Source organism: Sciurus vulgaris, assembly GCF_902686455.1.
Source record: "Sciurus vulgaris genome assembly, chromosome: 11".
In the NCBI taxonomy this organism is placed as follows: Eukaryota; Metazoa; Chordata; class Mammalia; order Rodentia; family Sciuridae; genus Sciurus; species Sciurus vulgaris.
In genome coordinates, this window is record NC_136472.1 from 23467619 (window position 1) to 23474129 (window position 6511).

Here is a 6511-nt window from a genome sequence, read left to right on the forward strand (position 1 = left end):
TGTAGTTTATGTATATAATTTCTTTGTATACAAGAGATTATATAATTTCTATGGTTTTTGTTAATGCACATTTTATTGGTATGAATTTCTGGGAAATATGATATCATTTTCATTTTAAAAATATATAATAAATATATATTCAATAAATATATGATATATATAATAAAATGTATAGTATATATGTGTGTATATATATATATGGGGGGGAGAGAGAAAGACTGGCAGAAAGACAGATAAATAGACATATGAAGTGAAATGAAGTACTACACCATCATAAACAAGATGATAATTTTCTGAAAATTAAAAGACAGCTTAACATTTTTCCTCAGAGGTGAAATCATTTAGATACCAGAGCTTTTTCAGATGGTCAAAGGGTAACAACATCACTGAGAAACATGTGTCAATGTTATTAGAGAACATGGATCAGTTTCTAATGACCAAAGGAGATTCTAAGCAACTTTGATTACAGGATGTTTCTAGGAATAGTAAAACTAAAATATCCATAAAGAACTGCTCAGTACCAATGAAGCTGCAGGAATGTTTATCTGCCCTCTTCCCTGACTGGATTAAAAACAAGGAATATCTGGCGAAACCCTCTGCGAGGATCCCCACTGGCAGGCGTGCTTAGCCACCTCGGCTCTGCAATGTCCTGAGACATGCTCCTCTGCTTTCCTTTCATGACACCAGTCTCTCTGCTCTTTCAGCCGCTCAGGATGAACTCTCAGATTTCCTCCAACAAGAGCCGGATGCAGGACAGGAACCAGAGTGCAGTCTTCACCTTTGTCTTCTTGGGCTTCTCAGAATATCCAAAGCTCCAGGTGCCCCTTCCCTGGTGTTCTTGATCATCTACACAATTTCTGTGCTGGAAAACCTCGACATGATATTGATTATCAGGATCAACCCCAAACTCCACACTCCCATGTACTTTTTCCTCAGCCATTTATCCTTTGTTGATTTTTGCTACACCACCACAATTACACCCAAACTTTTGGACCTCTTGATTGTGGAGGACAGAAGCATGTCCTTCAAAGGATGCATAGCACGGTTTTTCTTTGGCTGCACGTGTGTCATTACACAAACATTTATTTTGGCAGTGATGGCCTATGACCGGTTTGTGGCTGTTTGTAACCCCCTGCTCTACATGGTTGCTATGTCGCGAAAGCTGTGCGCTCTCCTGGTGGCTGGAAGTTACATATGGGGTGGAATCTGTTCCTCCACGCTCACGTATTTTCTCCTGGCACTATCTTACTGTGGCTCTGGAATCATCAATCACTTTTGCTGTGAGTACTCTGCCATCATCTCCGCATCCTGCTTGGATTCCTCCATCAGCCAGCTGGCATGTTTAGTCATCTGTATGTTCAACGAGGTTTGCAGCCTGCTGATCATCCTTACCTCCTATGTCATCATAGTCATTACAGTCATCAAGATCCCTTCTACAGTCTGGCTATTGTGAATTGAGCAGCTATGAACATTGATGTGGCTGTATCTCTGTAGTATGCTGATTTTAAGTCCTTTGGGTATAGGCCAAGGAGTGGGATAGCTGGGTCAAATGGAGGGTCCATTCCAAGTTTTCTAAGGAATCTCCACACTGCTTTCCAGAGTGGCTGCACTAATTTGCAGCCCCACCAGCAATGTATGAGTGTACCTTTCTCCCCACGTCCTCGCCAACACCTGTTGTTGCTCGTATTCTTGATAATCGCCATTCTAAATGGGGTGAGATGGAATCTTAGGGTGGTTTTGATTTGCATTTCTCTTTATGCCATGTACAAACAGAGAAACAACATGTATCCCATTTGTTTACAATAAAAAAAAAAAAAAAAAAAAAAGATCCCTTCTAAGGGTGGCCTAAGAAAAGCCTTCTCCACCTGTGGCTCCCACCTGGCTGCCATCTGCTTCTGCCATGGGGTCATCCTCTTTCTCTACTGTGTTCTCAAATCTAAAAGCTCCTTGCTCCTCGTCAAATATTCCATGGTGTTGTACAGCATGGTCATCCCCATGCTAAACCCCCTTATCTACAGCCTAAGAAATAAAGATGTCAAGGAGAGCTTGAGAAAGTTAGTGCACTTTAATATACTTTCTCACTCATGATAGTTACACACATACATGTGTTTCTCTTCCAACTTCAAAATAACTTGGATTCAACATTGCATTGTTTTCAATTGTCTCTTCAAATAATGCTATGACATTGTTTAGAGAATTTGTGAGATTGAGATATATATTGATTGTCAAATCAAGTTATACTTTAAATCACTTATGAGTGAAGGGGAAAAAAGAGAAAAGTAATCCTGCTTTTGCCTCAACTAAAATGTAGTAGGCTAAACCATGGTCCTCTATGATGTCCACAATCGATATTTTAGAGCTTAAGTATTTATCTTTTGTTTCAACCTTCCCTTCCTCTTCACTCTCTTCCCCTTCTCACACTTCATTTCCTTTCTGCATTTTCAGTGTTCTGTCATTCTCTCTCCCAATGTGGCATCCTTACACACAAGAACTTTCTAATAATGATTCTCCGTGTGTTCCTCCAACAAAGCGAAGGCAGAACACAAGCAACACTATTTAGTTGGCACATAAGCACCTTCCCACGCCCTTTGTGTGCTCTGTCTTGATATTGTGATATCCATAACCTTTCTCTTTACAGTTCAATCTGTTCATATAGGTTTTGAACATGCACATTTTATTTTTTTCTGCATTTGAAATGCATTTAAACTAAATCTTGACATATACATTCCATTTTATCTGGTGTTGTTTTTCAGGATTTTGTTCACAACTATGTTTAAGTCATAAATTAGTTTATTCATACTACTGTTTATTTTTATTTGGCATTGTTTCCTTTTTAGTCTCTTATTGTGCTTCTATGAACATTGTTTTGGAGGTCTGCCTTCTGTGGATTTCTGTTAATCTAATTGAGTTATTTCCAAATTGTTAGAAAACTTGTTTGTAGAAGAAGAAATCATGTCTTTCTCAGGATGCATTGAGCAATTTTTTGTGTGCATTCTCTTGGGGGCAGATATAGTCATATTGGCAGTGGTGTGTTAGGAGTGGTTTGTAGCAGTTTGTAACCCTCCTTTCCACACAGTTACAATGTTCTAAAGCTCTCACCTTTCTATCGACTGTGACATACTCTAGGGCTTTCATCAGTTCCTTATTATCCATGTACTTGTGGTTGGCTTTGTCTTTGGTGCAACTATGTCGACATATAACTTTGTGAGCATAGTCCTGTTGATGCTTTTCCTGCTCTGTCCCCTACCTAATGCAGAACAGTACTTTTGCATTTGCCTTTTCTAATGAAATATGCAGGCTTTTGATCATTGTGTGTCCCATGTTTCATTTTGATCATGAAAATGCTTTCAACTGTGGGTGCTACAAACCTCCTCTACATGAGTCTTTATCATACTGTCATTGCTATGTTCATGGCACAGTTCTTTTCTTTGCTGTGTTCTTACTTCTAAAATGCAATGACTTGTTGCCAAAGTGGCCTGCCTATCATAGAGTGGCCATCCCATGCTCTGCCCACCATCTATAGCCTCAGGAGCAAGATGTGAATTGAGGCATCAGAAAGATTACCAAAACCCAATTGTTACACCATAACTTTAGTGATACCAATTACTTCTGAGACTAGTAGCACTATTGTTCCACAAAAAATCAGCACATGAATCTGTGATAAATCTCCAAGCAGGATCCTGATGTCTGTTCGCCCTACTCTTTAGTACAGTAACTTTCAAAAACTAAAATTATCTTGCTTAAAGTCTCAGAAGATTTATATCAAATCTTTTATTTAGATGTCATATTGAACGTTTCTGTTTTACTATACCATGTCATTGTCAGGTCAATATTAAGTTCAATTTAAAATCTTGGGAAATATTAGTTTTGGGGGATATCATCAAAAATTATAATTTGCATAAGGACATGTACCACATAGTGCAAAACTAGTAAGCAAAGAGCTGCTTATCATAAAAGATGAAACCTCTAAAATTATTCACATTTATTTCCACATGGGTTGTTGGCATTGAACCTTTTGGAGGCAAACAAAAACAAAATCTTACCTATCTTTAAAACTTCAGATTTTTAAGTAGTCAAATTTTATTTGGCATTTTATGTATTTATTTTTGTTCTTTTTAGTTATACATGCCAGTAAAGTCTATATGGACATATTTATACAAACGAAGAGTATATTTTATTCTAACTAGTATTCCAGTATTGTGGGTGTACATGATGTTGACATTCACTGTGGCATATGAATACAGGGCAGTTATGTCAGATTCATCCTATAGTCTTTCCTAATTCTATCCCCCTTTCCTTCCCTTCATTCCCCTTTGTCTAATCCACTGAACTTCTATTCTCCCCCTCTCCCCATCCTGTTGCGTGTTTGCATACACATATCAGAGAGAACATTAGATCTTTGGTTTTGGGATTGGCTCAATTCACTTAGCATGACAGTCTCCAGATTCATCCATCTACCAGCAAATGTCATAAAGGCGTTTTTCTTTATGAATGAATAATATTCAATTGTGTATACATACACCACATTTTCCTTATGCATTCATTTATTGGACACCTGGGTTGGTAGCTTACCTATTGTGAATTGAGCTGCTATGAACATTGATGTGGCTGTGTCACTGTAGTTTGCTGATTTTAACTTCTTTGCATATACTACCAAGGAGTGGTATAACTTGATAAGATGGTGGTTTTATTCCTAGATTTTGAGGAATCTTTATCCTGCTTTCCAGAGTGGTTGCACCAATTTTCAGTTCCCCCAAAAATGTATAAACATTCTTCTTTTTTCAAATCCTAACAATTTTGAAAATTTGAGTAGAATAATTTTAGATGAATTTTCATTTGTGAAAAAAATGTAGCAATCTCAATTATTTCACCCCATTTATTTCATAATCTTCTTGTGAAACAAGAATGTTGAGGTAACACACACACATTATTCAGTCATCAGCTACTTTTAGATGAAAAGTGTAATATGCAGTCTTTAACTACTAGATCAATGACCGAGGTAGTTCTGAATATATGAATTGAGCTGTTTTGGCTTGAGAAGGAGCTGACTTGTTCAGGTCACCTTCAACTTAGGTCTGTCTGTCATCTTCCTTGGACCATTTGCCTACTTGTATTTGTTCATAGTAAAAGTTACAATAGACTTTGCCAATAATAAAATACTGTAAGTTGCTGATTGACTCTCCAGTGATAAATTTTATGAGTCTGAACAAATAACATGGTTAAGTCAAAAATCAAGTGGAGAGAAAGTAATATCCCCTCTTATAGAAATAGAAAGTTATATGTCATCGGTCAGGGTACTGGTAGGAGTGAGGAATTAGACTCAATATCTCCAAATTCATGAAAATTAGTATAACTCAACATATTCTTTCTTAATAGTGCCAGATGCCTTAGTATGTATAAAAGATAACCCATGAATGTAACTTGATTTACTGAAGTTTTCTATTATTTTTTAGTTCACTTGATTGCCTTCACTTAATGGCTCATTGAGATAAAATATAAGAACTTCTCTTGTCTTTGTTTCTTGACCACCATGTAGCATAGAGAACAGGGAACATACGCATACATCACAGGTTCACTCTAACCTATTAGGAGACACCTGTTTTTCCCTAAGATTTCTTTGTTCAACCAAATAAAACTTGAAAAAAATCTTCCTATAACACTATCTCAAAACACATGCCTTATACAACTTACCATTTAGGTATATTCAACACTTATTGAATATTGCAATATTAAAAATAATCACCTCAAATTTTAATTTTCAGTCAACCATGGATTACAATTTAATTTCCAGTGTATTAGATTATAAAATACATAGGTGAGTGTACATATTTTATTAAAGATTTTTGAAATTTTTATATCTAATTGTGTATAATTTTACAAATTTATAGAGTAGTAGTGTTTTTCAATACACATGTATTTAACATAGTGGTCAAATTCATGCATTTACAGTATTCTCCACTTCAAACATTTGTATAACATTAGTCTGTACATTCTATGTGGTTTTTTTTGTGTAAAAAGTCATGTCTTCTGATGATGATACATTTATCTACTTATAAAGCATCTCCCTCCACATCATTTGTTTAAATGTATGTATGCATTACCAGCTATACATCTTAAAATTTATGTGAGCCAATATGAAAAAAATGATAATAATATCTCATTATAATTTCAAAATTATATGAAGTTTCATGAAAACAGTTTTAGTTTTCATGTGAATATCCTTTATCAAATTGAGGCACTTCTTATCTTTTTAACTGAAGAAATTTCTACATGGATTGCTGTTATATTTTTAAAAGAATACTTTCAGAAAATATTAATATCACATGTCTTTACAATCTCAATCTATTTGGATTTAGTGGTGTGTAAGTTAACACTAATTGATTGATAATATTATTGTCATGGAAAACTTATTGAAAATCCAAGAAGATATGGATCACATGTTCTTGAGACTGAGTGTACTAGATTTATTATTCAAGTCTACTTTCATATTTTATTTCATTAGAGTCCTTTT

At 35.6% G+C, this 6511-nt stretch overlaps 1 pseudogene across 1 annotated transcript; it reads left to right on the forward strand.

Moving 5' to 3' along the window:
• Positions 1-404: 404 nt before the first annotated feature.
• On the forward strand, positions 405-2088 carry LOC306638893 (olfactory receptor 1165-like; annotated as a pseudogene). The gene is made up of 2 exons: positions 405-1438; positions 1840-2088. The product of its transcript is annotated as an olfactory receptor 1165-like (transcript).
• The last annotated feature ends 4423 nt before the right edge of the window (positions 2089-6511 follow it).